Here is a 27,259-nt window from a genome sequence, read left to right on the forward strand (position 1 = left end):
ATAAATCATAAAGATTTAGTTGTATATTAAATTGTTACCAGGCTTAAAGAATGAGACTTGGAGAACAGATTTTGAGCTGCTATATTTTCAATTGTTCACAAAGTGGAAAATGGTTTACTAGTATTTTACCACTGAGGTTGGGGAATTAATTTCCATAGTGTGTGTGTCTTTTTTCGAAGCACATGTGTAGGGAAATGTTAGAGGATAACTTCCTTTTTGTTACCAAAATAAAATATATATTTGGTCCTGGCTAAGGTGTGGACATACCAAAATTCTTACTTACGCATGCTCTAGTTCTTCTTGAAGAGAAAATGCCGTATATCAAGAAGTAAGGATGATAAGAATAGTGTTTGGGGTTGTTTAATTTAGAAAGAAGACTGGACAATAGCCAATAAATTTTTTGGCTTTAAATAAGACCCTGGTGACATGTTTCATTTTGATTTCTGTGATTAATTAATTATGGGAAAAAATCTTAGAATTTATTTAAAGAGTCACATGGGAAAAGTCATACACCAAGAGAAGTTTGGTTTGAGATTGAGGGGGAGTTCCAAGAGAGGATAACTGGCATGTGGAAAATTACTAAGAAACAAATAATGGCTAATATTTCTGTTTTCTGAATTAGAAAGGAGAGATTATTTTTTATATCACTGCAGAGATTGTTAGAATCTTTACAAACTTTTTTGGGAAGGAATGTGGTGTACCCTGAGATCATTAATCTCTTCTGAATTGTTCAATGGTGTAACTCTAGTGCCAGCATGATGCTTGGCATATATTTTTTTATTGACTGAATAAAAAGTTGGATTATATTATCAAACGTTTACATAGCAGAGCAAAAATTCAAGAGCAGTTTTAAATTCTAATAGATGGAGGAAGATTAATAAGAAGGTTCAAAAAAGAAAGAAATACAGATAATTTTACTAGACTGTAATTGGCTTCAGCAATTCGGTTCCTCAAGCATTTGCTAAGATTTCTGCAAAAAGGACTGAAAAAATGGATGCAGCTGAGGTATCATCCTTTGAAGAAACCTACACTGCTCCTGTTCAAATTTAAATTGTAAAGGTGAAGATTTATATTTGGTCTTTCTTCTATCTAGGTCTGAGACAAGTGTCATCGACTTAGTTTGCTCTTCAGCCTTTGTTGTAAACTATAGAATATTTGGGGGATTTTTTCTACCACAAAACATATCAGAAAAACTAACACAGTGGGGAAAAAAGGAAAACTATAAAATATAAGCAAAAGATCTGGTCCAGAGAGCTAATTTTTGCTTGTCTTCTCTTCAGCCCACTATTCTCATTAGTGTGAGGTTCTCTGCGAAGATAATTTAATATATATATATATATATACGGCCAAGTCACATGGCTTGTTCCATACTTATTCTTCCTTCTCAACTTCCCTATTTATCTCATGCTTCTTCATCTCCACTGTCAAAACTCTTGTTCAACTTCTGATTATTTTTAAAAAGTTATATTAATAGTTTGTTCCATCTATTAATTACTTTTGTCAGAAAAAAAATCTATTTTTAAGCTATGATTTAATTCTTTTTCTTATAACAAAGGTCCCTTGCCCAATCTGTTTGCCACTCCAGATTTTGCAGTTTTCCACATACATTGCTTCACTTTTTTCTTATGAAAAAGATTGTTTTTTTAGACTTGCCATTATGGAAATGTCAGTCTTCTTAAAGAAAATTTTGCTGAAGCTAAATTCATCCTCACCAAGAACACCAGTTTAGGTAAACAAATCCTCAAATACACAATGTTCTCTGTTCAGTACAAGTAATAGTTTTCAGGAAAACAGTCAAGTGATCTTCAAAACTTACTAAGTAAATAGTTATTGTTTAATTTTAAATCAAGTATTCAATTTTAGCACTGAATTTTTATACTCTAATGCCTGCTCTTCCACTTAAAACTTCTTAATGTCCTGAAACTCTAAAAAACATCTTACTAATAGCAATTACTAGCCCATGAATTCTATCATATTCATGCCAAGAATAAAACTTTCACTTTTCTGGAGAAGTGGACTTTAATTCCTTTTCCTAGTTTAGGATGAATATTTATTCAGTAGCTACATTTTTTGGTGCTGTGGTGGGATACAGGTGCAGTTCCTTTCTAGATTTCACATTGTCTGGAATGTTCTATGTTTTGATCCAAAATGTATTTTATGTTCCACAAATGAGAGGAAGAGCTCGAAGTCCTGGATTACTTTACACAAGTTGTTCTTTAATTCTCTGAAGAAACTCAGTGTTTGAAATACAGTATTTTCTTTACATTTTCATGATCCATGGGATACTTTTCCCTTATTTTACTATTTTTCTAACTATAAAAAGAATATATGAATTATTGAAAAATTCAGAAAATATCAAGGAAAAAAATCACCAGTATCCCGTATCCCAGAGATAAGACGTTTTAACAATTTGGAATATTTGTCTTGAAGTGTTTAGTCAATTTTAAATTTTATGCAAGTTACTTTTTAAATAATATTTTAATAATATTAAAATAATACTTTTTAAAAATAATATTTTGCATGCTCTACATTTTCAACTTCCTGGGATGGGAGAATAATTGTTAGCTACTATTTTTCCTCAAAAACAATTCAGGATTTGATTATCTACTTTTTTACATGTGAAATTCGGGGGGGGGGGGTTGGAGTCCAGGAATAAAATTATGTCTTATGACCTAAGGGGAAGGAAAACATCAAAATGAGGTGGCCTAAAAACAATTTGTGCAAATTGACAAAGTTCTCACTATATAATACAAAGCTCAATTGCTTTGAATTTCTGCAGTGGTCTGAAGTTACTTAAATAAATTTTACCCTCTAGCCTTATAAATTCTTTCCAGTATTTTATTGTCTGAAAGATTAATTATTGGCTTTTGAGTGTTCAGAAAAGTATAAGAAATATTCATTGGTATCAGAATTCTAGGTTAAAATGAATTGCAATAATTCTTAAATATTTTCCAAACACCTTTTTGGTCTGAATAAATTCATGGCAAATAAATCCTTTCCCTCAATATATAGAAACAAAGTAATAGTGATAGAGGCCTGAGGTATTATAAAAGCATTGCCCTTTTATCTACAATGCATTTAGGATTCCTGAGCTATTATATTTCAGTGCTTAATTCATCATTCCTGGAGATAAATATTTACTTTCTCTCAAAATTAAACAAACAAACATGAAGTCTTGCTTAACATTTAAATTGGATGAGGTATTATAGGATCTCCAGTTTATTGTTTTTTTTCCTAAGACACAGAACTCATTTGGGATGGGTGTGGAACTAAAATGTTTTAACCTCCAAAGGGATACATAACAGTGTATTACTATTTTAACAACCAACCCCCACACACTGATGGTCTGAGTGACTTCAATTAAGAACTTTCCTTCACAATTTTCAAGTAAACTTATCAACATGACAGCATGTGTTTCCAATTGCTCTTTTTGCCCATTCAACATTCACTAATTTTTTTACACTGGGAATTTTTTTGCAGGGATCTAGAGTAAGAGAGAAGGGGATATTTGTTGCCAAATATAATGAAATAAATTGTGATCACATTTTTATAAGTAACTTGTAGGTAGGTATTGCAAGATCCTAATAAATATTACTTGATTTCTCAGGTAATTTACCTCAGAAATTACACTCTCTCCCACAATTCAAAAATGTAATGTCACAAAGGTGAATTCTAAGATACATATTGACAATAAAGAACTGTAATCACACAGCAGGCAAAAGTTCTAGCAAACTTGAAAAATATTTAACTGAACAATAATGGAGCAATGCCAAATGTTAAAAGTCACCAAAGATCATTTTAATTGTTGTAGATATAATAGTGTTCAATGACAGCTGTTTGGGAACAAAAGGGTTATTTCCTGCAAATTTCAGTAAGTTTTCTCCTAAAATAGACTCTCATTGATTGTTAAAATTACCAATTGTCTTTAATGGCAAATGGATACCAAAGTTGGCTAATCACTTTGAATATGGAGTCACTCCTGCATGTTGATTTGTAAACACTATCTGGAGGAAAAATTAAAAAGACATAATGTAGCCCAGTGTTATTTCTCCCTATGGAGATATTACAGGACTCTTATGTAAGAGAAGTTGTTGAAAAAATAACTAGAGCAAAACTACTTACGAACTGAATGTTGCAACTTTCCCACTAAGCACTGCTTCCTCTCTCCTTTCCCCTTTCTTTTTTTGGAAATGACAAGAATAAGCTTTAAAAAAAAAAACTAAATTTTGCTAAATTGTAAACTAAAAAAAAATTGTTATTTACCTAAAGAGATTTAACTTAATAAATTAAAATGTATTTCATGTGCTGGTCTAACAGTACTATAATAAATTACTTTGGATTTTGTGTTTGTTTATACATGACAAGTCTATTTTTATGTCCATTTGACACAGGGTTTTCCATTTATACATTACAATTAAGAATCCAATATTATTTTTTGTTGTTAAATTTTTTTTTTAATTTGTATTGACACTTACCTGATGATATGAAGATAATGAGTGTATGGCTCTTATTTTCAAGGCTAGAAGCATAGTCATTTAGTTCATTTATTATTAGTTTATTTTATTACTTCATTTGTTTTCTAATGAAGAAAATTCATTTGTATTCATTATTTTTAACATTGGAAAGTTCAGAAAAAGATCAAGAATAAAAACCACCTGAATACATTCCACGATCTGGAGGTAAATACGGAGAAAACATACACTTATTTTTTTCTGGCATTTTTCTATGCATACATATGTACAAATATATTTTTAACAAGATGCAGATAGCATTTTGTTTTAAGAAAGATTTTACTTATCAGATTTAAAATGATGGGAAAAGAACTGCAATTTTTAAAAATAATTCCTGTTACCCTTAGATATTTAAGAATATTTCTCCTTTATTTCATTCTAATTCTTCCATTTGGGACCCACAACATTCAAACTTTATTTGTATGTATTTTATTTACATCTATATACTTATAGGTACTATTCAAATACTATTTCCTAAATAAATATTCCTTTTAAGAATACTTGTTTTTAAGCAAAACATTTATATAAGGCCCTTCATATATGAAAACAGTATCTTAAATATATGTTTTTAAAAGATTAAAAGGAAAGGAAAAGTCACTGTGAGTGTTAGTCCTCACAAACAAGTAGTTCAACATGGAAATAATGTAATATAATCACCAGTGTTTGCCAATCAAAAGTTTTTAAATAGTTGCTTTTTGTTTCTCTTTTGTAGGATACATTTGTTTCATAGTGGTAAATTTAATTTGTAGTAATGCTTCACTGGCTTTTAAAGGAATAGGTCTATGTGCTGTCACATGAAAAGTCCTTATTAAGCCCAAGATTCCCAGAACAATATATTTGGAATAATTTATTAAAAAAAAAAAAACTATGAAAATGCACACGTGCTTCTTGTATCTATGTGAAAATGCACAGAAAAGAGACCAGTAAGAAACACCTCAATCTGAGAAGGGGAGTGGAAGGGGGGAGGAAGTGAAGGAGAACGTTGGCAATTTTTTCTAGACTTTTCTGTATTTCTTTCAACAGGAATATTTTCACGCATTAGTTATGTAATTATTTTTAAATGGAAGCAATTAACATGAGCCAAACACCATATTGCCATTTATATTGGTATTTTACTCCTCCGAATTCCAGTCATTTCTGCAACCAGCTAATCTCTTCTAAGCAAGTTGAAAGCTCCTAGAGAAGACATATGTACTTGGCGTTTCTGTGCCTTGGCTCAGTAGGTCCTAAGTATGTATTTCTGGAGTGTAGAAAATAATGATTAGGGTGTGATTTAGAAGCCACTACTACACCAGAGTGGCATTTACAGAGAGTGAATCTACAAAGAACTCTTGGGTATGGATTTCATTATAAATTCTTTATAACCAAAAAAACATTGGATTTTATTGTCCTTTCTAGTCTAATGATTAGAAGCTCACTTTATATATAGTATAACCAAACTTGGCATGTAGTTTTTGAGATCTTGGAGAACTGAAACTAATAATTTCTAGTACCACAGCAGGATCAGCTAAGAGCTATGCAATGAGCATTATTATTGTTACTATTATTTTCTGTTGCAAAAGAAGGAACACTGAATTCTGCACTGGAGCACAGTGACCAGTGAGAGGGAAAATAGTATCAGATTTTATAACATGAATATAGGAAGGAAAACTGTAAATGGAGTCTATTCTATGCTACTAATATTACCAAATAGCTTCAATTATTTAAACCCACAATTTTTTTCCGGACCTATTCTGATCCAGCCATAGAAGTTGAATTATAACTAGATATACATTAATCCTGTCTTTCTTAAATCCTCTCTCCTTTTTACTGGCTCTTTTTCCTTAGCTTAAAATTAATGTGCAAGCCTCTCTCGTCTTTAACAAAACCTCCTTGTTTGTACTTGACATCCTCTATCCTAAAATGCACCATCTTTCCTTCACTGACAAATGTCGAAAGAGCAATCTACATTCATTATCTCCACTTTCTCACCACTATTGTAACCAGGACTCAGGAATTAGGTATAGCTGGGTTATAATCTTAGATCTATTATCTGCATGATACCAAGCGGATCTCCCTTTTCCTTCTGCCTTTTGAGCTGCTCCTTCTCAGACTCCCCCTATCCCCCTAAAGCGAATGTCCCCCAGAGATTTCTCCTCAGCCTCCCTGTCTTCTTACTCTCCCCAGGCAATCTCATTCACATCAATGACTTTCACTGCTAGGGATAAAATGACAACTCCCACATTCTATTCCTAACCCAGACCACTTTCCAAAGTTGCAGAAGTATATATACAGTTGTCTCTGGATAGTTTCACTTGGATATATCCCACCAACATGTAAAACTCAGTATGTCCTAAACTGAGCCCATTAATTGTTCAAGAAAGAAATCTGAGAGTCAACTTAGAGTCATACTCTCCAATGTGAAGTGTTTCCAAAACAAAACAAAACAAAACAAAAAAGGCCTTGGATTCTACCTCTTAATTACTTTTGTATGGCTACATTCTAGACATCCTTCAAGATTCAGCACAGCTATTACTTCTTTGGGAATTCTTCCCACAAACCACCTCTCTCAACCTGGGTTAGATCTCCCCCTTCCATGTAGCTCCATGGTATCATATAACTCCATTTGCAACCATTTATCACATTATATTATTCAATCATTTATTGTGCTTCCTTTACTAGACTGTGAGCTCCGTAAAGCAGGATTTTTTATCCTAACACAGTGCATAGCAAAGAAAGAGGATGTGCTTAATAAGTATTTGAAAGAGAAACTACAATTCAGCCCACCAGTTATACTTTTGATAGCCCAAAATTTAGCGAATAATGGAAAGAAGGCTCAATAACATGACAAAGAATGTACAAAATAGTAAATCTGTTCATAGATAATTAAGAGTTAACGATATACTGGAGTTCAACGGAGCCTTGCCAAGTTCATAAATTACTTGGTGTTTACTGAATACCAACTGTTATCCCCACATATCACATATGTTTACTATTTCCATTGCTTGCATTTCTTACTGAGAGTAATTGGAATTAAATATTTTTTTCATGAGAAGGGAGAGATTCTTTGGGTGAGATATCATCTTAAATGATGGCTCTCAAATACTCAAAAATCCCGATTCTTTTCTGCCTTAATTGAGACTTGGACACTAATTCACATGCTAGAGAACAAAATTAAAAATCTGGCCTTGTAGTTTGAGCTCTGACAAAATTTTTCATTTTGTTGCTTTTGACCAGTCTGTTATACAATGGTCCTCAAATGTTAATGTGCAAAAGAAACGCTTGATTCAGGGAAGGAAAGAAGGACCCAAGATTGGGAATGATGAGGAAAATTTGGCTTTATTTGAAATATTTTTATTTTTTTACAAGAAAATTGGTCCATGTCAAATATGTATGATTAAAAATAAAACAAAACATCACATAGTATGCTTCTAAAATATCAGAGTCATGGGCTCAACCAGGTGGTTCTAATTAATCCAGGAATCCTAGATTCTACCTCTCTGGGATTAAAAACAAGCAAACAAAAAGCAAAAGCAAAAACACTCAATGTTTGATGTGCAGCCAGATTTGGGAATCACTGATTATTGATTTTTATATGGAAACACTTTTCAATGATCCTGAAGGTTAACAGTTCAAGAGTAAATACTTTCATAGACAAATAAATGAATAGACAGTCAAGGTAGCAAAAAAATTGCGGGACAAGTTTATTAGAGTTTAAAACACTACAAATGCTTAATACTAGTACAAACAGTTGTTCATTTTCCATAATTCTTGATTTTATCTTAGAAGTAGCCACAAATTTTATCACATATTTTACATCGGATAGTTCTCCCTTTCCCTATTGGTAGGATTAAGGGCCTATTAAATTCTATGGTTATTAGCCAGTGTCTAATCTTTAGGTACCACAAAAAATTGCTCTTCATTCATTGATTTATTTATAAATATTTATTGAGTATCTAGTATGTACCATGAATGCAAGTATTTTGTATGTAAAGTACCAGAAGTTTGAAATAAAGTGTCATCTTGGATATAATAGTAATTCAATAAATGTGTGCTGACTCACTAATTAAATTTATTGTAGGAAATACTACTATTTGAGCTCTTTTGAAATCTATACAAAAATACTGCAGAAAAGTTACATTGTTAAAGAAAAAAAGCAAAAAAAAAAAGTACTGTACTAGGAAATTCCCTTTGTAGTGGTGGTACTTGAGCAATTTCAAATATAAAAAGAATATTAGTTAATCAAAATATAAAGTAGAACAATACACTGGATGCTTTTAAACAAAAAAAGGCATTATAGGAACTATATTACACATTTTAAACTAGAAATTTGCTTTTTAAGGTTAATCCAATAATTTTCAACTCAGCTTGCTAAGAGAGGCTCAAAGGGTGTTCCATTCTAGAAAACAATCCATTATAGTATTACAGTAAAACGAAGTGCCTGACTTCTAGTTCAAGATAATAGATTAAGTACATGTATTTACCATTCCCTTCTTCCTCCCAAACCCATTAAAAAGACTAAAGCCACTGCTCATCCATAAGGCACTTTTGTGTGAATTAGAAAAGGGCTCACCTGCCTTCTGGCAGGATGAGCTCTGATACAGTGCACGGCTTGGAATCAAGTCCCCATTTGTCCCTTGAGCCAGCTGCCTTTGTGCAGACTTATAAATACTGTACAACAATAGGCTGCAACCTTGGAATAACAGAATGACAAAACGAGGTAGATGGATGGAGAAGGGAAAAAAGCAAAAAACATGCCAGTTATTATGTGCCTTGTTCAGTAAGGGAAGAGTATAAATAATAATTTTCCTCAACATTAATTTACAAATATAATTCACAAACCATAAAACGCACCCTTTTAAAGTATACAATTTAGTAGTTTTTAGTATATAAGGAAAGTTGTGCAACCATCACCACTGTCTAATTCCATAACATTTTCATCACCACTAAAAGAAACCCTGTTCCCATTAGCACTCATTCCCTATTTCCCCTTCACCCTGTCCCACCCCCCAGCTCCTGGCAACCACTAATCTAGTTTCTGTCACTATGGAATTGCTTATTATGGACGTTTTGTATAAATGGAATTAATTTTGTGTCTGGCTTATTTCACTTAGCATAATGTGTTCAAGGTTCATCCATATTGTAGCATGTATCAGAATTTCATTCCTTTTTATGGCTGAAAAATATTCCATTGTATGGATATGCTACACTTTGTTTATCCATTCATCAGCTGATAGATTTTGGGTTGTTTTTACTTTGGGTTACTATATCAACATTAATTTTTAAAAATCTAACTTAAATTTTTTTTCTCCCAGAAATCTATAAGAAAAAGATGAACTAATAAGAAAGTGGACAAAGGATTTATATAAGCAAGTCACAGAAGAAATAACAATAACCAATAAATATCTGAAAAGACATTCAGTCCCTTTAATAAGCAGGGAAATACAAATTCAATAGTGAAATGTCACTTCTCATATGAGTGTCAAAAATTCAATAATTGGTAATATTCAGCATTAGTGAGTCTGTGAGCAAATACCACTTGTTGGGAATATAAACCAGTAAGGTTTTAGTGCCATTTATTTTGTAAATATTGTTGAAATTGTAAACCCAGAGCATCTTTAGCCCAGAAATTCTACAAAGTATCGATTCTAGAGAAATGCATGGCAAACATGGCAGCATGTACAATGTTCAAGGATGTTTAATGTAGCATATTGTAATAGCAAAACATTAGAAACAACCTAAATATTCATTAAGAGATTCATTGATTATATTGTTTTATATCTGTAGTATAGAATTTATGCAGCAACTAAAAAGAATATGCAGCTATAAATGTGTTGATATGGAATAAGCTTCAGAAAATATTGTTACGTGAATGAAAGTTGTAGGTCAAGATGTGTAGCATGATTCTCTCAATATATATTATACATATGATCATACTATACAATATTATGATACCTACATATAGTATACATATCAAACTACTACATGTAATGTACTATAACAATATGCATAGTATGATCTTATATGTAATATACATATATAGGATCACACTATACATATAGTTCTACTCAAATAATCCTATAATTACTGTATAATGTGTTGTATAATATGTATACATATTGTATAATATGTATACATATTGTATATGTATACATATTTTATAATACATATCATTCTACACATATCCTATATGTATTGTATAATTAATTCTACAAAGTATCAATTCTAGAAAAATGTGTATTATATGTATTGTATAAAATGTATATATTGCATAATATGTATTGTTCCACACATATAATCCTATTCTTATTTTTATATATGTGTGTGCTATGTGCATAACATGCATATAAATACATAAAAATGTTAGAAAGATACCAACCAAACTGTTAGCAGTTGTAACCTCAGGGGAAAGGAGTGGAGGGAGTAAAGAGAACTTAATCTTTATATAATTCTATGTTATTTTGAAATTTTACAGTGAGATTATAGTTATGAATTACATTATATAATTGTGAATAATAATTATATAAAAGCACTTTTAAAATTTAAGCATAACTGCTAGAAGAGAAAAAATAGGATACATAACCACCAATAACTAGAGTGGGGGAAAGAAAGAAATAAAACTCAGTCAATTAAACAAAAGACAGAAGGGAGGAAGGGAATGACAAGAAATTATAATAATGAAGCATGTAAAACATAAAGACAAGAATAAAGTCCAGCATATCAATAACCACAATAAATTTGAATGGATTAAATAAATCCATTAAAAGATACAGATTATTAAATATGGGAGACAAAGTCTACATATATGGAATTCAAAAATGCAATTAAAATAAAATAACAAAAATGGATGAAAATAAAGATACAAGCAAAGTTAAACTAGAGAAGTGATAATATTGAGGAAAATAAAATTCAAGGCAAAAGCGTTCATCAGGACAACGAGGAATATTTTAAACATATGAATAGTATGACCCATCATTATACAGTAAAACTCATGGGACTTTCTGCACTGAACAACGTAGTGCTGAAATGTAGCAAAAACTGCTAGAAGTACAAGGAGGAAAAAGGGACAAACTCCAATTAGAGTTGTGAGACTTCAATACATTTCTCCCAGAATTATGGCCATTAAAAAATTGACTTGTGCTGACATAAAAAGCTCTTCAAGATATTGTTGATTAAAATAAAAGTTGCAGCACAATATTTATAGTATAGTCTCTTCTAAATAATTTTTTTAAACCTCAAACTCCAAAGTTATAAGCTTGTAGATGTTCGTATATATACATATATTGGTAACACCAAAGTGTTCATAGTGATCATCTCTGGGGAGGAGATTAAAAAGGAACTGTTCTTTTTGCTCTCTGTATATCTACATGGCTTGACTTTTTATGAGAAACTTACATCACTTCTGTAATTTAAGAATAATTAAAAAGAAAAGGAAAAGTTGTTTGCATAAAGGCTAAGTTTGTGATTTTTTTCTTCCTTTTCTTTTTCTTTTTCTTTTTTTCCCTTAGGTGCAAATGTCTTTTTATTGGTTGGTTGTCTTGACTTTAGTTGTCCATATAAAAACATTTTATTGATTTTGTGTTTGTTTTTGTTTTGTTTCATATAATATCGCCTCCTTTAAACATGTTTAGTTGTCCATATAAAAACATTTTATTGATTTTGTGTTTGTTTTTGTTTTGTCTCGTATCATATCACCTCCTTTAAACATGTTATATAATATGGATCGAAACATTTTGGGAAATGTCTGGAGATACTCTAGGGAAAAATCATGGTAGAAATTATGTTTTAAGGAACTGGATTAAATTAGCCCTAAAGGCTAATAATATGCTTTCTATCATTAATATGATATGCCAATCATTGAGGCCACTGCAATTCCATTTGGGAGAAGAAGAGTTAAATAGGTCAACTTAATTTATCTTTTTAAAGCCCCGTACTTGGGAGAGTCAACTCCATACTACTGCAGAAATAAAGTAATTTTTATTTTACGTACTAAGTGAAGGTGTGCAGAAATTGACCTACAGGGAATTGAGATTTTACCAAGAGAATAAATAGATAGTTACAGGAGATTAAAATCAGAAACGTACTTTATGGGGGTAGGAAGGGATGCTGGAAGATAGAATGTCAATAAACAAAGTATTACTCTTCCGTAAAGCATACAAATCTCCCTACCTCCCTCACCCCCATGTCTCCTCCCACAATTGTACAAATGTTTCTAAACGTAGAAATGCAATTCATTATCAACCTGCCAATTACCCTAACATTTAAAATGCAGTAGAAATGGAAAACAGAGGGGAAAATTCTACCTCATGCCAAAGTGTCAACCCCAGGAAGGGGCTCCAAACTTCATGTCCTAGATGTATAAAAATTGATATTTTCCATGTTAGTGCCAAGGCTGGAAACCTGGAGACTGGAAAGAGAGGTGTTCTCACGTCATGGTAGTAAGGGGTCTATTGGAAGCTAAGTGCATCTCCAGCTCCAAGCATTTAAGAGTAGGCACCCAGTGCCTGAAAACCTCCCTGTAAAAGGTAAGGGAAGTTATATTACTCAAAAATCAAAGTGGCAACAGCGTATCTGAAATCATTGTCATAGGAAACCCAGTTCTTCAGCCTTAGGCTCAAACTTCCTAATCCTCAGACTCTGCTAAAAAAGAGAAATTATGTACAAATAGTAGCTGTTCAATGTATCAAGAACAAAGTTGGCACGTGGAATCAAATGTTGAAAATCAAATTATGTTCATAAAAACAGAAAGGTCTTTCAGTAGCTTAGCCTCAGAAATTACCTGGATGAATATTAATCATTTTTGTAGATTAAAAGATGGAAATACAACTTTTCAAAGTGAGTGAACTTATGACATTAGTTTTAATAATAAAAATTTATCGAGGGCTTACCACTTGCCAGGGGCTAGGTGCTAGGGTTACAATAGTTAATAAAACAACATCCCTGCCTTCATGGAGTGTGTGTTTTGGTGTGGAAAGACAACACAACTTTAAAAATATAATTTCAGGTAGTGATAAATGATATGAAGAAAAATAATTCTTAAGAGAATTCTTAAGAGAATAGAGTGACAGTGATGGAAGGTCTCCTGGGGAGGTGGTATTTGAACTATTTCTTTAAGAACAGGCTTAGGGGTTGTTCTAGTTTGCTAATGCTGTGGAATGCAAAACACCAGAGATGGATTGGCTTTTATAAAAAGGGGGTTTATTTGGCTACACAGTTACAGTCTTAAGGCCATAAAGTGTCCAAGGTAACACATCAGTAATTGGGTACCTTCACTGGAAGATGGCCAATGGTGTCCAGAAAACCTGTTAGCTGGGAAGGCACGTGGCTGGCATCTGCTCCAAAGTTCTGGTTTCAAAATGGCTTTCTCCCAGGACGTTCCTCTCTAGCAAGCTTGCTCCTCTTCAAAACATCACTCACAGCTGCACTGAGTTCCTTCTCTTTGAGTCAGCTCATTTATATGGCTCCACTGATCAAGGCCCACCCTGAATGGGTAGGGCCATGCCTCCATGGGAATATCTCATCAGAGTCATCACCCACAGCTGGGTGGGGCACATTCCAAGCAAATCTAATCAGCACCAAAACGTCTGCCCCACAAGACTACATCAAAGATAATGGCATTTGGGGGACACAATACATTCAAACTGGCACAGGGGTGGACGGTTAAACACTCAGCAATCACTCAACAGATGTTTGTTGTCTACTTCTTTGGGTTCAGTAACTGTAGCACAGTAGGTCCTGCATCTAAAAAGATTAATAAGTAGCATGGCTTCCACGGTTCAGGAGCTTGCATCTTAGTAAGGGAAGAAAGACACTTGAGTGACAACCTATAATAAAATGTAATAAGTATCATGCCAGAAGACTGCACTCAGGGCAATGCAGGAACAAGCAGAAGCACAGAGGGACAAGATTACTTCTCAGAGAGATCTTGCAGAAGGGATCCTGAAGAGACAGATGTGCAACAGAGGGGGGAGGAAAGTGAGGGCCATGCAATGCTTCCCAACCTTTTCTGCATCTTAGCCCACAATCCTACTTGCACAGCAGCACACTGGAGTAAAGGAAGAGGGCTGCTGGGGGCTGAAGGTGATCCTCTCCCAGGGCTCAGCCAACCACCCCCCATGCAGACATCCCAAAGCTTAGGGGATCACTAACCGCTGTCATCTGTTCTGGGAGCAAATAAATGAGAGGGTGCTTTTTGTCGGCCACTGAAACTACCATAACTACTCCTTCCCAGGTGCACGTTCCTTGCCCATTTCTCAGCCTGAGCATGTTTCCATCCTTGGTCCTCTGGAAACACTGTGTTGTGCACATCAAGGTCCTCTCAGCAAGTAACACCTTTTACAACCTGCTGATGACAGAAGTTAAGAGCTGTAAAATTTCAGTAGAGAAACTTTTCTGACAAATCCAGAACCTCTCCCAGAGCAAATCATTTATAACCACCTTTTAAACAGAAGACTTATGAACTTTTTTTTATTATTCATTTTATTGAGATATATTCACATACCATGCAGTCATACAAAACAAATCGTACATTCGATTGTTCACAGTACCATTACATAGTTGTACATTCATCACCTAAATCAATCCCTGACACCTTCATTAGCACACACACAAAAATAACAAGAATAATAATTAAAGTGAAAAAGAGCAACTGAAGTGAAAAAGAACACTGGGTGCCCTTGTCTGTTTGTTTGTTTGTTTGTTTGTTTCCCCCACCTTTCCACTCATCCATCCACAAACTAGACAAACGGGAGTGTGATCCCCACGGCCCCCCCCAATCCCACTGGCCCCCCTCATAAGCCACATTTTTATACAATTGTCTTCAAGATTCATGGGTTCTGGGTTGTAGTTTGATAGTTTCAGGTATTTAGTGCTAGCTATTCAAATTCATTAGAACCTAAAAACGGTTGTCTAAACTGTGCGTAAGAGTGCCCACCAGAGTGACCTCTCGGCTCCTTTTGGAATCTCTCTGCCACTGAAGCTTATTTCATTTCCTTTCACATCCCCCTTTTTTTCAAGAAGATGATGAACAACATTTTAAAGTTTTATGGTGAAATGCATTGCCTGGGGGTTGCTTTAAAATTCTATAGGAGGTGAGGTCTATCTAAGTCTCTATAAAAGTTTTTCTTAGTAAGTTTATTTTTTCAGAAACTTAAGGCCTACAGATTGAGCCTATGCCAGATAGGCTCTGAAACCCAGAGGTACCAGTCTCTCCAAGAACATCAACCAGTTTCATGCCTCTACTCCACGAGATCAACACCCCTTCCAGCACAAAGAAGTTAAAGTGGTCATTGCCCAGATGTCCCTGAAGATTGAGAGAAAGATCCAATGAGGGGGGGGAGTTAGAGAAGATAGGATATAATAAATTACTGTGACCACTGACTCACTATATAGATATTTCTTTTTAGTGTCTAGTGTTTTAGAATAACCAGAAGGAAATTCCTAGAAGTTATTGAACTTTATTTATTTATTTAGTAGCCCTGATCTTTGATAATGATTGTATAACTACATATATATATATATATATATATATATATATATATATATATATATATATATATATAAATGTCAGTTGCCCATGTTTGTATGGATCTACTTCTAGGTGTTTTGTTCTGTTTCACTGATCTATATATCTATCTCTGACAAAACACTCTTAATTAACCTATCTCTATTATAAAGTCTTAAAATTGGGTAGAGTGCAATACTATTAAAATTGGGTAGAGTGCAATACTATTAACCAATATGAGGGAGGGGTAAGGAGTATGGGATGTTTGGGGTCTTCTTTTTTCTTTTCATTTCTTTTTCTGGAGTAATACAAATGTTCTAAAAATCATCATGGTGATGAATACACAAACGTGATGATAGTGTGAGCCACTGATTGTATACTTTGGATGGATTGTCTGGTATGTGTATATACATTATATATGACAAGTGTTGGAGACGATGTGGAAAAATAGGAACACTCTTTTATTGTTTGTGGGAATATAAAATGGTGCAGCTGCTGTGGAAGACAGTTTGGCAGTTCCTCAGTAAGTTAGAATTACCATATGACCTGGCAATTCCGTTTCTAGGTATATACCCAAAGGAATTGAAAGCAGGGACTTGAACAGATATTTGCACACCAATGTTCCCAGTGGCATTAGTCACAATTGCCAAAAGATGGAAGCAGCCCATGTGTCCATCAGCTGATGAATGGATAAACAAAATGTGGTATATACACACAATGAAATAATTCAGCCATTAAAAGGAATGAAGTTCTGATATATGCAACAACACAGATGAACCTTGAAGACATCCTGTTGAGTGAAATAAGCCAGACACAAAGGACTAATATTGTATGATTTCACTGATATGAATAGAACAAGCAAATTCATAGAGACAGAAAGTAGATAAGAAGTTACCAGGACTAGGGAAGGGAGGAAAGGGGAGTTATTGCAGAGTTTCTGTAAGGGGTGATGAAAAAGTCTGGGTAATGAATGGTTGTGAAGGAGGCACAACATTCTGAATGTAACTAATAGCACTGAGTTGTACACTTAAAAAGAGTTAAAATGGGAAATTTGTGTTGTGTGTGTGTGTGTGTGTGTGTATAGCCACAATAAAATTTTTAAAAATGTATTCATTAGACCACTGATTTTTTTTTCTTCAAACAGATGAAAATTTATTCTCAAACATGACAGAGCATTCCTTTTGTCAATGGCAAATCAAGGGTAACATTCCGATGGTTTGCAGTTTTTCATGCGAGTAGGCATAATTCAGAGGAGATTAAACAGAGAAGCACTGCTCATGAGAAAGTATAGACCAGTGATTTTTTACATGTAAGAAAAAAAAGAGATAGTAAAGGTCCATGTAGATTGATGATCAGATATGATCCATATCTGAAAAAAAAAAGCCCTCCAATTTAGCAGTAAAATTGTTAGTATTTTAAAGTATCAATGAGTGACTATCAGAACACTCATTCTCAAAGCTTTCATACAGTTGATAAATAGTTACTGAATTCCTACTAGGAGCCTAACCTGGCATTTTCCCATGTTCTCTCTGATGAGATTATGAGAATATATTATCTTTCCATTTTTTAGAGGAGGAAACTGAGCCTAAGTAAGGTTGAGTCAGTGCTCAGGAACACAACAAGCAGAAATAAAGCCCAGGGTTCTTTCCATTATACCAGTACTTCATTGAAACAAAGCTTTTAAAAGGAAAAGACAAATAGAAAGTAGTCCAACTTACCCATTGTGAAAATGCCACTCCAAGGTGACCGCCAGTCTTCTTGCTAACTTCTTACTCTACTTCTTACCTCTTAAATCTTAGAGGCCAATCTGATACGCAAAGTTGGTCATGTTTTAGGGAGAAAAAGTGAAAAAAAATTGATAAAGCAAGCAAATGGCTCTCTTTTTTAATCCCTGAATATCAAACATTCTTTTGAACTTTTAAAAGATGCTTTCAAACCTTATTAAACATTTAAGCAGTCTAACTCAGAAGTATTGAAATTACTAAAAGGGATTTCCTTGGAATTGAATATCATTATTAACTTTAGAGGTGTTTACAAACTGTGAAAAATGTTATTTGTTTAAAAGATAAGTTAAAAAAAATTGGAAGTTATTTCCTTCAATATTAAAGAAAAAATATTGTAAAAACAGCCTTAAAATTATAAGGCTGTTTTTTAGATTATAAAAATAATTTAGATTATTCCAAATTAACTAAAGGAAAGCTCTAAATTGGAGTATTAAGACAATAAAATATTAATTAGGCTACATTTTCCATGTTTTTTTTCCATATTTTTTTATTGTAGAATATAACATATATACATAAAAGTGATAACTTTCCAAGTGCAATTTAACAAGTAGAGAGCAAATTTCAAAGAATATTATAGGTTACAATTCCACAGTTTCAGTTATTTCCTTATGAAATATATATACAAAAAGGTAATATCTTTCAAAGTATGATTTGACTAGTAGATATATAGGAAATTTCCAAAGTTATTACGAGTTTCAGTATCATAGTTTCAGTTATTTCCTTACTGTGAAATATAACATATATACAAAAAGGTATGGCTTTCAAATTATAATTTAACAAGAAGCCATAGAACAAATTTCAAAGAATGTTATGGGTTACAGTTCCACCATTTCAATTCTTTTCTTCTATCTATTCTAACACCCTAGCAACTAAGAAAAAGTGAATTATTCAATATTCATAATTCTTTGTTAAATTCCATCTTGACTGTTGCTACCCCTTTCTCTAGTTTAATCACTTTCCCAATATTCAGGGGTGTCTAAGCAGTGACTTTCCATGATTTTTTGAACAAATACATAACTGTATTATATTTTAACCTAATGATTTGTGTATACCTTAATAAAATTCAGGGAGGTTATAGGCAAAATTTCATAACTAGATTAAAAAAAAACCTTGTGGGGGTTTATAGTTTTCAAAGAGCAGATGCATTTGTGGAATCATATGTGTGTAGACTTTTTAACCTGTCCAGCACGTTGAACTGGTTATAACTTTTAATTTTAAACTAAGATCTTTATCCGTCCTGGGAATTTATAGTATCTAGAGGTTGATAAACGGTGTCTCAGGTACAGAGTGGGAACAGGGTTAGAGCCACGACTGGCACAGCTATCATCAATGAGTGTGTCGTGATGGGATGGCTGGAAATAGGGTGCAGTAATTCACCTAATCAGTCCGTACAAAATGGTTAGATGTCACTATCAGTGCTAACACTGGGAAAATAATTTTTAAAATATTTTTGTCATGATTCTTCATTCTTCCTTTGAAAAGTAACAGAACAGTATTTTAAAAATACCTGAGGCCTGGCAAGTGGAAACAGTTTAAATACAGTTGTAGTAAAATGGAAATCAGTTCAGTCATGGTCAACTCCCATTCCTAGACCTGTATGTCCTTCCCAACATAATCATAGTAGGCAATTATGAGCATGGGGAACAGAGTTCCTCTAGTTGGAAGAAAAGCCAATATGTCTACAAATCTCAAATAAGATGAACAAACTGAGCATTAATTGCAAAATAAATAAATAAATAAATAAATAAAGTGCCACAGGATCAAATACCAATATTTGGGAGGAGTCCTCTCTGGTGGGGGCAATTGAACCAAGTTGTGAGCTTTTGTCTCTAGAGACTGGATATAGGTCATTCTGCATATGTGCGTTGTTGCAGGGTGGAGACCATGCCATGTTTATAATTTTATCCCCAGCACTTAGCAGCGGGCCTGGCACACAATCAGCACTCAATAAATGTTTGTGGAGTGACCAAATTCTGCAACTGTATATTATATGGTATTGTTTCTCCAACTTTTAAAACTGGGGCCCACAGGAAGAAACACATTTTACACACAGTCCTGGTACACACACACACACACACACACACACATACACACACATATAAAACACAAAAATTTTATGAAGCAACTCTGTCTTTAATACAGCAGGTACATTCTGATAGTTTCTGCTCTTTTCTGTTGTGTTTTATTTCACTAAAAATACTGGTTATGAACCACTACATTGCTTTCATAATTCACTGATGTGTTATGATCAGTAGTTTGAAAAACAGGTTCATATTATTTCTGTTTATGTTGCTCAACCTCTTACATTTATAAGCTTTACTACCCATTCATCACTTCAAAAACCACTACATTTTTGATTCACAAGGGAGATTCAGAAGATTCAGACCAACTTTAAACTGTTTTACCAGTTATGAATTCTCTCTGACGGAATTCCCTTTGAATTGGAAGTTTCCCCATCAAAAAAGCATATTGACCCCTACCTCACACCATAGATGAAAATGAACTCAAAATGTATTATAGAACTAAATGTAAGAGCTAAAACTAAGAAACTCTTAGTTTAGAAGAAAATATAGGAGTAAATTTTCGTGACTTTGTGTTAGGCAATGACATGACATTAAGAGAAAAAATAAATACATTGGATTTCATCTAAATTAAAAGCTCTTGTGTTTCAAATGATACCATCAAGAAAATGAAAAGACAGCCCACAGAATGGGAGAAAATATTTGCAAATCATTTAACTGAAAGGGACTTGTATTCAGAATATAGAAAGAATTCTTACAATTCAGTGATAAAAAGACAACCCAATTAAAAATGATCAAAACCTTGAATAGACGTTTATCCAAAGAAGATAAACAAATGGCCAACAAACATGTAAAAGAGGCTCATCATCCTTAATCATTAGGGAAATGCAAATCAGAACCATAATGAGATTCAATTTCGTATCTACTAGGTTGACCAAAAAAAAAACAGACAGACAAGTGTTGCCAAGGGTGTGGAGAAACTGGAAACCTCCATACATGATTGTGTGGGGATGTAGAATGGTGCAGATATTTTAGAAAACACTCTGACCATTCCTCAAAAAGTTAAGTATAGAGCTACCATATGACCCAGCAATTCTGCTCCCAGGCATACAGCCAAGAGAAATGAAAACAAAAAACTTCTCCATGAATGCTCATAACAGCATTATTCATAATAGCCAAAAAAGTGGAAATAACCCAAATGTCCATCAACTGATGGATGAATAAACAATATGTGATATATCCATTCAATGAAATATTATTTGACCATAAAAAGGAATGAGTTAATGATACATACTACAACATGGTTGAGCTTCACAAGAGCACACTAAGTGAAAGAACATTTGTATAAAACTTTCAGAACAGGCAAATTTATAGAGGTAGAAAGTAGATTAGTGATTGCTTAGGGTTATTCACAGTGATACTAATGAATACCAGGTTTCTTTGTGGGGGTGATGAAAACATTCTAAAACTGAATTATGATGGTTGCAAAACTCTGTAAATATACTAAACATCATGGAATTGTACAGTTGAACTCTATGGTATTTAAAAAGTACAGTATGTAACTTTAATCTCAATAAAGTTGTATGGCTGTACCAGCAGATTGGGGCTCCGGAATGATCAAGAAGTAGGATGCATGCAGCATTTTGGTGCATGAGTATAGAATGTTGAGCCATATCAAACTGACTACCTACATGGCAGGCAAAGGGTCTCTCAGTGGTCAATAAAAATAAAATGATCTTCTTTGAAGTCCCTATGGAGTTGTGGCTCTTAACTTCCTATTTTGGGAGATGGGAAAGAAGGAAATGAATCTGTTGGTTTGAGCTCTGAACCTTCTCCCTAGTGATACTCAGAGTCACCAACATTTGCTTTAACCACAAATGAGAACCTTGGACAGTACAGGGAAAAGAACTAGGCATCCCCAACAAATTAAGATGCTAAAAGACTGCAGAACATTCTAGGCAAGTGGTTGATAATTTCTTGAAAGCAGGGGCTTTATTCCTCTTTGCCTTCTCACAGAAGGGTCAGGCCTAGGACAGGATGGGGGCGGTAAGTGAGGTTGGAAGGAGGGAAGGAAAGTGAGGACTGGAGCCCAGAAGGCCAGAGACTTCCTGGTGGGACATCTGTCAACTGCTTTTGGACAGGTCGCCATAGGGAAGGCTGCAGCTGCCCACGATCCAACCAGCAAATTCATGAGACAGCACGCGCCAAACAACTTCCCAAACTGGAAAACTTGAGATTCCCGGCAGCCCCCTCCCCAACCCCCATATATCTAGGTCTCTCAGTTGAAGCAACATTGTTGAAGAATTTAAGAAATTCTGTTAATGAGTTTAAGAAGTGCCTTTAATGATTAAAAGTAAAACTCTGTGACTCTAAGTGACAGGAAAACATCGATGTAAATTACAAATGCGAAAGGAGGGGCGGGGGAAGGGCTGAAAGTGTGCAGTGTCCTGGGGTTAAAAACCAGGTGGACCCAATAAGCTCTAATTATTTGTTATTTTTTAAAGACTGTCATTGAAAAGTTTTTATTGTTGTTGTTTGCTTATTTGTTCGATTTTTGTTTTTAAATCTTGCAGACTATACTGTGCAAGCAACACCGGCCTGTTTGGAGGGGCCGGCTCTGGAGTCCCACACACCTGGAGGTGACCTGGGCATCTTGCTGAACTTCGACTCAGTCCTCTTGAAAATGGGAACTTTTCTGGGTCGCCTCCCAGGGGCGGTGGTGAGGAACAAACGAAACCAGGTAGTCCGCGCGGGGAAACGGAGCCGCAATCGCGAGGGGGACCTCCTGGGCGACCAGGGCGGCGGGGACGCGGAGGGACGCGCGCCCTCCCGCCTTCCCGCCGCAGGGGTGGCCTCTCCGGCGCGGGGCCGGGCTCTCCCGCCGGCTCGGCCCGCACTGGGGCCAGGGCCGGGGGCGGGGCCGGGCTGGGGGCGCGAGCGGGACACGGGCGGCGCGAGGCTCCCGCCCCCGCCCCGCGTGGCCGCCGCCCCCGCCCCGCGCCCGCCCCCGGCCCGGGGCTGCCACGGGCAGGCGGGGCCCGAGCGCACTCGCAGCCGGAGGAGCCCGAGCGCGAGCCCGAGCCAGAGCCGCCGCCTGGGGCGCTCGGGCGGCCGCGGGGACACCCGGCGCCAAGCCGCCGCCGCAGGTCAGAGTCGGGGCTCTCGGGGCGGGAGCCGCGCGCGGGCGAGGGGATGCGCGGCGGGGGGGACGCGGACGCAGAGGTCGCGGTGGACCTCAGGCTGAGGGGACGGGGACAGAACGGGGTCCCGTGCTGACAGGTCCCCGGCCCAGCGGGTCCCCGGGCCGAGGGGCGCGTCCTGACACCGTGCCCCGGTCTAGAGCACCCGGGGCAGCGGGGCGCAAGGGCGGCGCGTGAAACGGAGACGGAAACCGGGGACCGAGAACTGCGCTCCCGGCTGGGGAAGACACTAGACAGCGTGTCCCGGGGCTTCCAGGGGCAGGCCCCCTCCCGGGAGCGCCTGTGTTGGGGTGACAGAGCACACGGGGAGCCGCTCGACGGCATCTTGGGGGCAGGGAGTCCCGGGACGCGTAGAAGCGCGGAATCCCGAGTGTGGCCACCCTGGCGGCGGTGCGTGCCTCCTCTTGCGGAAGAACCCACAGGACCGGCTGTCGGACGCCACAACCCAGGGTCGTGGTGACAGTGAAGGGAGGGCCGCGGCGGGGGTCACCTGGCCTCTTACACCCTGAAGCATGATGCTGGCTCTGGGCCAAGTGGAGGGGCCGGGCACGTGGGCTGGATTCCAACCGGTTGCAGGGGATGGAGAATGCATTCCCCATACCACCACCACCCCCAGGCACTGGGAAAAGGTAAATGCGCTGTATTGTGTGCGCGTAAGTGCACCGTGTGTCGAATGCTTCTTTTTAGTCTAATGGAAGTGGGCAGAGATACACGAGGTTCACAGAAATCACGTTTCTCAGTGTTGGGTGTGGGAGGTGGGTGTGCGACTGTAGTACTTTATGCCTTGGTGTTTTGGGAGGAGCCAAAGGTAAGGAGGCAGCTACTGGGAGTAACCTATCTACTGGTTTTATATAAGGTCAGTTGTGTTAGGTAAAGAAGGGTCCTTTCCCTCTGCTGGGGATCAGAAAGCTGCATTTCTAAGTTCTGCGTGTCAACTTCCATTTCTTAGGTGAGTCCACTCATTGTAATCGCGTGTTGTTGAAATGTATTGGTGATATGTCCAAAATGGACAGGAATGGTTTGTTATTATTATTATGCAATGCTCTTGTTTTTACAGGAAGAATCTATTTCACTTGGGTCTGAGGCTATGTGTTGGTAAAATAGTGTCAACAATTATTTTAGGAGACATAAAGTTGAAAGATAGTAGTCTGTCAGGAAGAATCTCAAGTTTTTCTTCTTTTCTTTTCAAGAAGGGGGCCAAAATGTAAAATTCAGTTGTGTAAATTACTATTTGAAAACAAAACCAGACAAGATGGTGAACTGAGATGTATGAAGCCCAGTGCGGGAGAAACTCTTGATTTTGAAGTACATTTTAAACTCTACTGGTTTTTTGTTTTTTGTTTTGTTTTGTTTTTGCCATTCATGAAATGAATTTTAACTTGAGTTATCCTTCCGGCAGACTTCAGGTGTTCTCTAGCAGTCTTCCAGTCTTTAACTAAGTTATCAATTGCTGATTGAAAGCATATCTACCTTGATGGTGCTAGATAATTTAGAAATACCTTCTGTTCTCAATACGGACACACATAGATATTCACTGCAGCGTCTCTCTTTAAAAAAAGAAAAATACCTTCCACTCTTAAGAAAATTTTACAGAAAATCTCATCATCCTACCACTTGGCATTTGGAGTGCTATTTAAAAAGAATCTTTTCAAGTTTTAAAATAATCTTTTTATTGTATATTTTCAATCGGATTCACTTTGGAGTTAAATATGGGCCCCATAACCCCTCAATATTCATTTTAATATACAAAAATTTAATGTCGTATTAGCCAAAAGTGGTTTGTTACGAAACCATCCATTTTTGTCTTACAGTGTATTTCACATAATTTTTCTCCTTTATTTAAATGATAATGATATTTGATATTTAACTTGCTGGAAATTATATCTTACTTTAAAAGATCTTAGAATCAACTAGTGACCATCTCAACCTTTTGCAAGTCTTTGGAGGAAGAAAAAAAAAAAAAAACACTGATGATGCTCTTATTTTTAAATCAAAAACTTTTTCAGATTGAAAATTTGTTTTACAGCTTTTACAAGAACTACTGTAAAGCCATGAAAGTTATCACTACTTTTGGCATCGGTAAAGAATAAAGTTTTGGAGAATTCCTGGCTTGGAGATTTTTGGGGCACTGTTTTCTCCTTCTTTTAAATTTGAAAGAATATAGTTTTAAAAAAATTAAAACTGGTATGTCTTCCAGTATCCTATTGTTTATTAAACTTAGAGTACTTTGAAAATATTATGGATAATACTATTTTTAGTAATATAATACACTATTTTCTTTGAAGGAACTAATTTCCTTATTGTTCCTTGCTTTGTGTATTTCGGAACTACTTTGAAAAAAAAACAATAAATTACTGTTTAGCAAAAAACAATATTACTTTCAGAATCCCTAAGACATTTAAAATTTCTACAGGAGAAAAAGTGTGACTTTAGTAATATGAATTAGAAATGCATTACTGATCATGGCTAATTGCTTTTTATCAATAAGTTATATGAATATAAACAAATGCTTATTTTCTCTTTTATAGTTCTCTGAAAATAAGGATATTTGTCACTAACTTTCATTATCAGGATTAATTACGCCTCTCAAAGCTTTGTGAGAGCTCTCAAAGCTCTTGTGAAAACATGTAAAAGTATTAAAAGTATTGACATTTCATTTAGTATTCAAATTATGAAATGGTGCTTAATAACAGGAGATATTCATGAAGTAGGGAAAAATGTTAAAATAGTACTTTCCAAATGTTTATACACCTGGCCCATACTTTCACTTCTGTCACAGAATCTATATATGCCCAATGGATAGGATAGAAAATTTTGATTTTTCTAACTCACAGGTGTCCTTCTGCTGAATTCATTCTCGCTTAAACTTGGGAATATAATATCTGTCATACATGTGGCAAATATACTGGAAGAAGTTTTCAGTCTTATAGGATTCCACTAAGTAAATATTAGTTGGAGAGGAGTTTTAAAAAAATCTTCTAATCAAGAAAGCTTGATTTAAGTCACTGATTTATAAGGGTAAACCCATGTACCCACCCCCCACCTTTTAAAAGCTGCTAAATTGAATTTCTAGCTTGCTTTCCTTATTTCTTAGTAGCTCTCCACATTAGTTCACCTTCTGAGCAGTTCCTTACTCTATCTCAAGGCCTACAAGCAAAGGGTAGTGATTTTAGTTGCTTACAAAGTCCTTCGAAACAGATCTAACTTGACTCCACAAAAGTACAGTAAGTTCTGTGACTTGGCCATCTTTCAAGTATAGATAGCCTTAGCATATCGTATATATAATCCATATAATAGCATACTGAATGCTAATTTTCAATTGAAGATTATTTGCAATCTTCTAGAGGTTTCTTATTTTCTATCTGTATTTTCTCAAATACAGAGGTAGATTGGGGGAGATGTATAGTAAATGTTTTAAAGTTGTAATTTAATGAAAATGCTATGCTTTACTTTTTATTTATCCAAATCACTTAAGAACGGTTCTTGGAAAGAAACTGGCTCAAATATGATTGGCCAAATTTGGGGGAAAACTTTTGTAGATGTTAAGACAACCATCACCAATAATAGTACACATCTAAATTATTTTATTTTAAAAAACAGATTTAAAGATTCTTCATATTTTTCATATTGACATGACAATGTCATGTCAATATTATAATACCAGGCATTTAACTCACAGTATGACTGTTTACATTTAGCTAGCTGGAATAAGTCATCTTCTTTAACTCTTATTTTCTCATATGTGTATGGGAAAATTATTGCAGCCATTATTCTGTGCTTCCTTTGTATGATTTTAAGACTTTATCAGGAAACCTGCATATCTTAAATGATGTGACTTTGGTCCTGAATTTAATTGAACTGCTATTTTAAAGAGAACCCTCACGGATATCTACGTCATATCTAACTCTTTCACAAATGTCAATAGTTCACCCTAGTACTAATTTTGAGATTATTATTAAGAATGGATCAAAGATAATATTTGCCATGTGCTGATCAACTTATAAAATGTTTCTGGAGCCATTTCATCATTATTCAATTTAAAATTATGTTTTCTGTTCCCTGGATGACTTGGACAAAAATCAGCTTAATAACTATTTTTAGTCCATCTTTGTGAGTCATTTGTAGACACGATATGGAGCCTCCTGTGTCAATATTGTATCTCTAAGGCATCTAGAAGGCATTTTTATTTGATAAAGTTTTATTCTTTTCATATTTTTATGGAATACCCTGTGAATATTTAATGTATGTTACCCAGCAGCAA

General features: G+C 35.5%; 1 protein-coding gene across 4 annotated transcripts in view; it reads left to right on the top strand.

Annotated features, from left to right (window-relative positions):
• Nucleotides 1-22,625: 22,625 nt before the first annotated feature.
• PPARG (peroxisome proliferator activated receptor gamma) overlaps nucleotides 22,626-27,259 on the top strand; it is a 123,983-nt gene continuing 119,349 nt past the window's right edge. For 2 of the 4 annotated variants that reach the window (XM_037802264.1, XM_037802298.1), the window contains exon 1: nucleotides 23,000-23,627. The gene's annotated coding sequence lies outside the window, so the exon portion shown is untranslated. Of the gene's footprint in view, nucleotides 22,945-22,999; nucleotides 23,628-27,259 lie in introns of those variants that run through there. The other 2 variants (XM_037802304.1, XM_037802291.1) reach the window with 2 other exon arrangements.

The sequence above is a fragment of the Choloepus didactylus genome, chromosome 1 (genome assembly GCF_015220235.1).
Source record: "Choloepus didactylus isolate mChoDid1 chromosome 1, mChoDid1.pri, whole genome shotgun sequence".
NCBI lineage: Eukaryota > Metazoa > Chordata > Mammalia > Pilosa > Megalonychidae > Choloepus > Choloepus didactylus.